Source organism: Canis lupus, chromosome 1 (assembly GCF_048164855.1).
Source record: "Canis lupus baileyi chromosome 1, mCanLup2.hap1, whole genome shotgun sequence".
NCBI lineage: Eukaryota > Metazoa > Chordata > Mammalia > Carnivora > Canidae > Canis > Canis lupus.
In genome coordinates this window covers 95,195,414-95,206,042 of record NC_132838.1, presented here as the reverse complement: position 1 = coordinate 95,206,042, position 10,629 = coordinate 95,195,414, and the positions used below count along the sequence as shown (strand labels likewise).

General features: G+C 41.5%; 1 long non-coding RNA gene across 1 annotated transcript; it reads right to left on the bottom strand.

Annotated features, from left to right (window-relative positions):
- Positions 1–2,714: 2,714 nt before the first annotated feature.
- Positions 2,715–7,585, bottom strand: LOC140622058 (uncharacterized). Its single transcript, XR_012021780.1, has 3 exons — positions 5,071–7,585; positions 4,006–4,222; positions 2,715–2,990 (listed from the first exon to the last, which is right to left on the bottom strand). It is a non-coding gene; the product is annotated as an uncharacterized lncRNA (long non-coding RNA).
- Positions 7,586–10,629: the final 3,044 nt, after the last annotated feature.

The following is a 10,629-nucleotide window of genomic DNA, read 5'->3' as shown; positions in this document are numbered from 1 at the left end:
ATATGATATATGTAATATTCCATTATTCAAATAATAAACAACTTATATTCCATCATATGAATAATAGAATATTATCCAGCTTTAATAAGAAACTTACGCCATTTGTGACAACATGGATGATTGTTGAGGACATTGTTCTAAGTGAAAGAAGCCAAGCACAGAAGAATACATACCACATGTTACCACTTACATGAGGAATCTGAAATAGCCAAACTCATAGACACAAAGAATAAAATGATGGTTGTCAGGGCCTGGGCAGAGGTGGGTAGTGGGGACATGTTAGTCAAAGGGTACAAAGTTTCCATTACACACAGTACCTGTAGTTAATGACACTCTATTGAATATTTAAAATTTTGCCAAGTGGGTAGATCTTATGCTAAGACTTCCTGGGACAAATAACAATAATAAAAAGGGTGGGAAAAAATTTTGGTGGGGGTGGATATACTTGTGGCAAAGATTTTGGTGATGGTTTATACTTATCTTCAAACTCTCAAAGTGTGTACATTAAATATGTACAGGCTTTTGAACAATATGACACAGAAATAAAGTGTATGCCTTGACAAAGTGAGAGAGAACATACAGCAGGAAGAAAGGGCTTTATCTTTAGCTTCTTACTTTTTCCTGCTTTTGACACATGGGGTCATGCTGCCATTTTGCGTTGGGCCCTGTGCATTGTAGACGAGTCCCTGTAGGAGAGCTGTCTACACTCTGCACAGTCTCACATGTTTACAATGGCTGGACACACTCTGAGTGAGCAAAATCAGACGAATGTGAAATGGATGTGGACAACAGCAACATGAACAGGCACATTCAAAATTCTCTAATGCTGGTACTAAAGTATAGATGAATAAACCCATTATGATACAACAATTTAACACGTTAACCATGGACACAGATGGTCTTGTGGGCCATGGGTCTTATGCTGGGGCCGCCCTGCTAGACCCTGGAGACACTGTGGGAAATGGCGGGTGTGCCTGAGGCCTCGGAATAGACAGATGTATTTTCATTTGACTTTTAAAAAATTGATGAAAAGAGTTTGTTGGGGAGCTCTGTCTTCAATTCCACAACATTTTGGAGGAGTCTGCCACACTCTCCCTGAAGTGAGCAGGGCCAGTGGCGCATCCGAGGTCTCCATGCCACATGAACCTTTGCACCTGTTGGAAAAGTTCCAACTAGATGGATGCATAAGAAATGAGGGGCCAGGGGTGCCTGGGAGGCTCAGTAGGTTAAACATTGCACTCTTGATCTCATCTCAGCTCTTGATCTCAGGGTTGTGAGTTCAGACCCTGTGTTGGGCTCCACACTGGGCATGGAACCCTACTTAAAATTAAAAAACAAAAAACAAACAAACAAATGGAGGGGCCAGAGGTCACCTTAGGTTTAGCAAAGTTAACGTATCAAAACATAAAATGTGACAGAGATAAATGAAAATTCTGCTTTTACTGTCAAAACTAAGGTCCGTCATGATTTTTAAAAATGATCTGTTTTTCCGCTTCAGCCATCTTGTATAGTCACTTCACATTTGGCATAAAAGCACAAATGCTATCTGCCAATGTCCGATCAAATTTCAGAAAGATAAACACCGGTAAAAATAAAAAAAATATCAGGTAGATACCCAGAGACAGAGGCAGAAGCTATGAGGCCTCTTGACCAATGCAACCCTGCCCCAGGAGTTTTGGGTTCTTAGGGCTCTGTGTGACACTGGGCCAGCCCTTGCTTTCTCCAGGACTCTTTGGTCCCATCTTTATGCCTGCAGCGGCCATGGTGGCCCGCCTGCCCTCCAGGACTATTGGGAGAGCATGGTGGGAGGCATGCCAGGAACACTGACAAGCATGCAGCAACAGGGTGGGTACTGTATCCTGAAATGGTTGTCGAGCATCACCAAGCCTCACAGGAACACCCTCGCACTTACCTCGGCATCACCCACCAAAGGAAGCAGTGAGAGGAGGTGTGAGATGAGACTCCTGAGTGGCAGCAGAGGCCAGGGCCCAGAAGGGGAGCTGGTTGGTAAGATGAAGGCCCCAAGGTCCTAATTCACCCGTCTGGGGCTACTTTGGGGAAGGCAAGGGTCTAAAGCATTCCTTGGCCTGCCCAGACCCCAACACCCTACCATCATCAAGCCCCAAATGAACCAAAGCCAAAAATCTTGGATCTATTACATGAGGGTGATGTGGACTGGTCCATGTTCAGAAAAGCTCAGTGTCCTCCTCATCAAGGGAGTGTGGCCCCCCACACACCTTGCCAGAGACACTTCCACATTTGAGGAAGGCTTTGATTAAAGGTCTTCAGCGAAGGGACAGCATCAGGGACTGTGCCAGTTATTGGAATCAATAAGAAGGGAGATAGCAGGCCCAAGATCCTAACTGTTCAAATACCTGAAGGACCAAGGTGAGGGAAGATGTGTGGGCTGGCTCGCAGATCTATCAGCATGAGCACCAATTGTTCAAACAGGCAAATGGGGCAGGCTGGCCTGCGGGAGGTCCCAGCCCCTTGTCATCTTTTTGATGAAAGCAATTGTTACATAATTAAAATCTTTAAAATCATACTCGATTCCATGCATTTAAAAAATATGGTAAGCCATGCGTACATGATAACAAGGGGAGAGTATATTTTTACCAAAAAATGTTTGGGGAAAGTATTCTTAAGAATTTATGGAGAGTTTATGATCATTTTAACCCAGATATGCTGTCAACTATTTTATTTGAAAAGCCTTACATATAGTACCAGATGTTGAAGAGGACACAGGAGATTAGTGTGGGCACGGGGAGTGAGGGGTGGGCAGGGGGAAGACAGCAGGCAACACTGTTCACACCTGAGCCTTGTGGTGTCTGTGCCTTCCTGTGGGGGTGCACTGCAGAGAGGCCTGAGAGCTCATGTAAATCTTGGTGATCTGAGGTTGAAAACTTTGCATCTGACACACATTGTGCTGTTCCCTTCAGGACGGTGTCCCAGGAGGATGTGGCTGTTTCCTGCTAAAGCGTCAGTTGTAGCTACAGAAAGAGGGGGCACACTTTTCAGATGAATTAGTCTGGTTCAGATTTGTGCTTACATTTCCAATTTCAAACATTTTTTTAAATGGATGTGCATTTTGCAAAATAATGTATAGCATAATTTAAACCATTAAGCTCTTATGTTACATATACATTAATGTCTCCTTTTGGTGTATATCAGCTGATTGATATAGACCAACCACGTTTCATAGCAGCTTTCACTCTTAGCTCATCAAGGGTGACCTCGCTCCTGGGGTTCTAGAAGCAGCACCTAAAGCTGACGCCTCCCTCTGCCCCTCTTGGCACTGAGATCTCAGGCAACTTGCTCAACCTTGCTGTGCTTGTTTCTGCTTTTGGAAGATGTGAAATTCCAAATTCCCTCTTTGGAAGAGGCAACTCGGGGTTTTTGTGAGAATTATTTGAAACAGTAACACCCCCCCTCCCCTACTTCCACCCTCCTTTTCTTCCTTCCCAAAGTGATTCCATTTAATGGTGTGTTGGACATGGAAGTAGAAAATATGGCATGAAGGGTAAAGGAAAAAAAAAATCATTCCCTTCAAGATTAAGAAAATAGGGTGTAAGAAGTAATTTTAGGAGGCAAATCAATCCAAGTATAAAAGAACTACTTTTTTCAAGTCTATCTGCCATCCATCCCATAGCTATTTTTCATGAGCTGAAACTTTTGTTCAATAAATAAATAAATGACTTAATACCCAGGTCTATCTGTAAATTGGTAAATATCTCTGAAAATCCATTTTAGGCTTGATACTTAAGTGGCACATATTTTTCATCACTTAAGTGACATTTCTATTTTTTTATGTGTTGACTTTTTTCCTTAACTTTAAGAAGAGCCACATGAACAAGGTAAGCAATAAGATTTCACATGTAAAAAAAAAAAAACTACAGCCTAAGCTATCAACTGAGAGCAAAAGCATGCTGAATAAATCACATTTTGTGAGTGAACTGACAAGAAATAAAGTCCAAAACAAAGTAATGTACAAGCAGATAAAATCACCTTTGGTTGCAGCTGAGCTGACAGCTCTCGAAACTCACGATGATGAGAGTGTACCTCCCCTTAGTCCAAGGACTGCTGAGTGTGGCTGCCCTGCCGTGTGAGCTGGCTTTCCAGCCAGCAGGCTGCCTGCTGCAAGCCTTTCCAACGCCTTCCCCATCTCAAAGGAAGAATGATTTCTAGACTTGGTGTGGGGGTGAGAAGTGAACACAGCAAGGGTCTGTGCCAAAAAGTCAAGATCTGTAGTTAGTCAACAAATTATCACTTTACACATCCCTCATCTTTTCCTCAGTATCTTTTATTTTTTTTTTCCTCAGTATCTTTTAATACAAATCAACAGAATATGCTCATACAAGAAAGTTATTTATGCTAAAGAAATAAATGTTTTCCTTGAAAGAAATCATGTTTTGCAAGTGGACATATGTCTCTGAATGTGCTTTGCAAGCTATAACTAGTTTAGGGGAATGTGATAATTTTTCAATAAATATTAAAAATAACATTACTCAACAGGTAGAAAACCTCAAGGTCTGTGTGGAAAGTAAAACATTTGTTGTATGTGGTGGTTTTAAGTATATTTGACTTCTTGAATGTTGGGTGCCTGGGTGGCTCAGTGGTTGAGCATCTGCCTTCGGCTCAGGGTGTGATCCCTGGGTCTGGGGATTGAGTCCTGGATCAGGCTCCCCGCAGGGAGTCTGCTTCTCCTTCTATGTCTCTTCCTCTCTCTCTCTGTCTCTCATGAATAAATAAATAAATAAAATCTTTAAAAAATAATAAAATAAAATACATTCTTGAATGTCAGTGTACCTCTATCTAAATAAATTGTGCCTTTGTCCCTCAAAGATAGAGGAATGAAATGGAATCAGTTTTGGCAAGGAGGGTTTCACCAACATGGTGTTTAGGACTTACTCCTGAAATGGCCTTGTACTTTTTACTAAAATGATGTTTCCTTTTAAAAAAAAAAAACCAGTGGTATGATCTATTATTCAGTTTATTCAGCTTTGCTTTGAGTGTTTCTAGAGCCAACATGAACATATCACAACAATGAAGGAATAACACAAAGGTCCACACCTGTCTTCTTCTATTGAATCTGGAAATGAGGATTGCAGGGAAAGAAGAGGAAATATCCTCCACATAAATCCACATCTGATGGCAGTCCTCCAGCAGCTGCCATGTGACTTCACAACACAGGTACAGGTTCCATTCTTTTGTTTGCTTTTTATTAGTGCATAATTATGACTTAGTTTTTTGAAGATTCAATCTGCTTCCTTTATAAAAATGGCATGTATTACATTGTTCTTTTGTTTCCGAATGGAAAAGAAAAAAAGAAGAAGGAAAAAAGTATTGGCCAGTGTCTCACTAGTTAGAAAAAAATCTGTTGCTATGTAAAAATGTTCAAACAAACACTAAGTGAGTGCACTGGCATGCTTGGGGAGAAAACTTAAATAGCACTAAGTATCCTTAAAAAGTGGAAGCTGTCATTTTCCCCAATACCTTATTTTATTGTTTTTAAATGTTTAATGTGATTATCTTTTTCTTCTGCCTTTGCTGAGTTCATCTCAACACTTTTGTCTCTGCCAGTAATTTTTCCCCACTGTGTCTGTGTGTTCATTCTTTATCATAATTTATTAGTTCTGTGGTGGTTTTTAGCTGTTTAGTCTTAACTGAAAAATCTGCAACTGTCTCTCTTCATCTCATTGGTTTTACCAACACACCTTTATTCCTGTTAGTCATTAAATCTATATTTTCTCTCAATTTACGATGGCCTAAAACATTTGCAAGGAATGCTCTTCTTCTCCAGTTGCATTTTCTTCCAGAATGTTCTCATCATGGCCACCTACCCCTTCTCCCCACAGTGTGTTTGCATTAAGGCTGTGTTTTTCCATACCTTGCTCTCACTGTCACTCCAGAAGTTCTCTCAGGACCCCCCAGGTCAGGGAGTCAACTTCACCTGGGGTCCTAGGTGCCTAGGTGCCTTTTCCAAGGACTCTGGTTATGCTGAGACCTTTTCTTACACCTTGTCTTCTTATATTTGGCTGGACCGTTCCTGTTGGCTAGAGAAACGTGGGAGTTGTCTGCATCTTATTTCCTTTTTTAAATTTCAGTGCAGTTGGCCAAAATATCCTAATTCAGTGGCCTTTCTCTGTCACTGGTTACTCCACGAAGTGCTTCTGTTCTATAGGAAACATATAAATGTCTTCCCTGGGAGGCTTCAGCCTTTCTCCTTTTACCTGTCCCCATTTTGGTGGGTAACAGTGAGATTTTCTAGATCGGTGTTTCCACTGGCACCAGTCTTCTCCAGAATTTGGGTGGACAGAGCTTAGTGGGTGCAAGGCCCCCAGCTCAGCCATATGGGGAGTACATGCCTCATGCTCTACACAGATACTCAGCCTCAGGTGTGTGTGTAGGCAGGTCATCTTAGCTGGATACCTTCTCTTCTCCCCCTGCTGGGCTGACTTGGCTCTGAGCAGAGCCAGCGTGGCCATCTTCCCCACCTCTATCTGACCAAGAGTGTGGAAGAACAGGAGATCGAGGTGCCGAAGGGTGCACAGGGGACTCCAGGAAACCAGGAGGCGGGCAACATGTCCAGGGCAGGATGCAGACAGGTGGCAGAGCAGCAGACAGTCAGGCTGACAGCTGCGGTGTGCACTTCCACTTGTCCATTCCACTAGCTATTGGGGGGCAGCCTTGGCTGAGTCCCTGTTCAGTCCCCATCCCTGTATGTGTGGGCAAGAATGCTATGGCCTGTCCTTCAGAGGGTTCATGAGAATTGCATGTGATAAACAGGCACCCCCTGGCGGGACCTGGTGGGCAAGCCTTTTAGTGATGCCTGTTGCTCCCTTTCATTCTTTACCCACGTCTTCTTCTCATCAGGCTTGATGCATTCACTTCCAGAAAGCAACACTGGAACCTGCATTGTAAGTATGTTCTCACCCCTCATTAGTAGAGACCTTTTCCCCTAATATTTCATGTAAAGCAGTGGGATCAAAGCTGACGGTGACTCTGAAGCACATCCTAGAGCGAGGCCGCAGCGGGCTACCAAACCCCCACTGCTTGTGTGTATTCCCTGGAGCAGGACTCCTTTCATCTGATCACAGAGAGCTGAGACGAATCCTCACGCCACAGCTATCTTTCTGCCACTCAATTCTGTAACCTTTAAAAAATCCATTGTGTTGAATCATTTGCCCAAAATATAAGATGTTAGTTCATGGTCTAAAGCTTTGCTTTTACTGGTCTTACCCTGAAACCCATCCCCAGCCCTGGCACTTGTAAAGATAAATGATCTCATTCGGGTCTGTCTTCAGGGAGAGAATTATAACACCCTGTGATAGGGGTTGATGCACAAGAAGTATTACTGTTTAAAAATAAAGGGTTTGGCAGTAGGATATAAGTACTAAACAATATAAAGTATCATTGTGAATGACTTCTATAAGTGAAAACACAAGCTTTTGTCTAGGAAAGAATGCTCTGGTCTACATCTGGATGAGTTCCACAAAGAGCTAAATCTTCTGCAATTATTTATTTGGAAGTGATGTGTTCACAATTATTAATTATCAACACAAGACCCCAAAAAAGGATGCCATAAATAAGTGCATGCCTGCGAAGTGTCAGAAGTGCTATCCAACAGAACTTCCTGTGCTGATTGAGAAGTGCTCTATTCCGATCAATGTCCAACACCGCAACCACCAGACATGAGTGGTTAAGGGGTGCCTGAAAAGTGCCTCATGTAATTGAGCTTTTAATTTCATGGGGATGGTAATGGATGCTTTACTGAGTAAAAAATATTTTGTTTTTTTTCCCTTTCTGTTAAAAAAAAAAAACAGTTACAAACAACAAAATTTGGAGATAGAGAAGAACCAATTGTCTCATTAAGAAAAAGCTCAGTTGTACTCTTGATTTTCTTTCACAACTGAAGTTTTCCAGTTTGATTTAATGAAGATAAGTTTAAAGGAATGTCTCGTTCATTTAATGAAGATAAGTTTAAAGGAATGTCTCATTCATCTATAATTAAAATACCACTAGGTAATATATATTATAAAATTTGAATTATTTAAGTCCAAAGATAATACTGTTTTCTCACTGACCAGACACCTGCTAAATATCAGAAAGCCAAGAGTATTTCTTTTATTTCGTGTCTCCTCATTTTCACTGCAAGCATAGCTTTTCTGGGGGCTACTTTTGACTTAAATGCATTTTCTTAAATTCAGTAGAACTCTTACAAATTTCTAAATACCAAATTTCTTATTCTTTCCAGAATATTTTACTTACAAGTGATATTATTTTCACCAATACCAGAATCTTCATCAGTCAGAACGTAGTGAGCCTCAGAACTACTGGTCTCCTAAGTTTTGAACCACCATATAGGCTAAAACACTGATTTTTTAAAAAATTAAGTGTACTATGCACATGCATAGGCTGTCAAGATCCGATCTACAGCCTTAGGCTCTTTGATGAATAGAGTATGTTCTGGTTTTCTGAGAAGCATGAGCAGCAAGCAGGTCTTTCGTGAAGATTTACAGGTTCTTGGCAACTCTCCTACGGAGTTCCTCCACCTGCATCCTTGTAACTACCCAGCTCATCAGTCCTCAGGCTTCACCCTCCATCAGTGTGATCCACAAGACACTGCCTGGTCCCACCACTCCCATGACCTTCTCTCTTGGTTGCTTATCTCTGCTTGGGATGACCTTTCTTTTCCTGCCTTAATGACACTGTGCTTGTTTCTGTCTCCTGGCATTTAGATCTACCCTTCATTCTTGCTTATACAGTTCTTCCCAGATGCTCCTTAGCTGGCTCCTTTCACTGTTTGAGTTCATTTCAAGTGGCACCTGCTCTGTGTGGCCACCTTGATCCCCTAGCTAACCTTCTGTCCCCAACCCAATAGTCATCATTCTTCCCCGTTGCTGTGATTGTGCATTCACTGTCTAGTGTGACCGTATGCTGCATTTGTCCTCATGTGTACTGACCATCTCCCCCACCAGGGTCATTTGCATGCTGCCCACTGAATATCAAACCTAACACAACGGCGGCTCTGTGGTGGGCACTCAGGAAATATTTAGTTAAATTAAGATGCATTAAATTGTAACTGATAATTAAGGCTTCTAAAACATAACTGATATTTTCCCATTGATTTCTCAAATATGTTATGCTTATCATTTGAAACAAACCTCGGGCTGGAATTTTGGGTGATGTGTATGTATGGGGTAAGGGGATCATGGCACACAGACCCCCCTTAGAGGAAAAAAGAGGTCATTATCACCTCCAGCCTGCCTACTGTGGACAACCAAATGCCATATCTAAATACTTATGATTTGGGGACTCAAACACTTTTCGGGTTCTTAGAGTTTCCTATTAAAAATGTAGATGCTTTGTCACAGTGATTCTTCTCAAGCACTATGTTCGGCTCCAGAAAGTAGATTATGAAGAAGATGAGACATGATTTCTGTCCTTGGGGAGCCCACGTTTTAGCCTCATTGGCTCCTGATTGAGAACAACATACACAGACTGAGTTTTTAAAAATGCAGGGAGGAGGAAAAAGGAAGAGAGAAATTGCAAAGGACTAATTTTACCCACTTTACTATTTTTGTCTCAAATTGGTCCTATAGAACATAAAATATGTGTAAAGACTGTGCCAAAGTAAATGGCTCATATAGTGAGCATTTCTAAGATAGTGTTATGGCTCACTCTATCAATTTTATTGTATAACTGTCTGCTTCCAGCACATTTCAGAGACAAATCTTGAGCAAGCAGTGTGATCAGAAGGGCATTTTGATCTATAAGATCTTATCATTCTATAGATCTATAAGATCTACAATTACACTCCTGAGGTTTTACCCATTTCACACTGTTCATGTTGAGCCTGTTAGGCGTCAGATTGATTCAAAGGGGTGTATAATCTCTCTTCTCGGTGTTTCTGCATAAGACTATTTTTCTTTAAAATTGTACAGCTGTGTAAGCAGTAACTCTAAATGAAAACACTGAAATAGCTTTCGCTGTTTTTCAACATTAAATACTCCAAGCAGAGCTGAAGTATTGAAAGATAATTCCTCTGTTGTTCCCTTGCCACCTAAAGAGCTTTCGCTCTTGCAAATTTTTAGTTCTGAATTTATCTGCAAAGTCTTAATTATGTTTAAGAACATGTTTCTTATTCACAACCTGAATTGATCTAGAAAGTCCTAGAACTAGGATGACATTTTCAGCTCCATGTTGTACCTCAAAATTCCATAAGAACAGAAATTCCATTTAGACCTTCAACTGCTTGGGTGCAGGGATTGGACACTCATGCAAAGTTTATAGGCCACTAGTGAGAATTCCTGGCTTCTGAATCAGACCCATTCTAGGAGCCCTGGTAGCCAATGAGCTGATCCCCAGAAGTCTTAAAACCCCTGCACAATCATAGACAAAGCCAAAGGAGAAGAGAATTCTCAGATTCTTTTGCCTCCTGGTGCAGTTAACTGCCCAGTGCTTCCTTCCCATGGCAGTCCAGGGTGAATGTGGATGGGCCAGGGTGACTCTCAGATGGTGAGTTTTTAGGACCCTTCTGCCCAATATTGAATTACTGATATGCTTAAGAAGCAGCACTAGATTCCATGGGAGTGGAAATTAATAGTTTTTAAGTTGAAACTTCTAGAT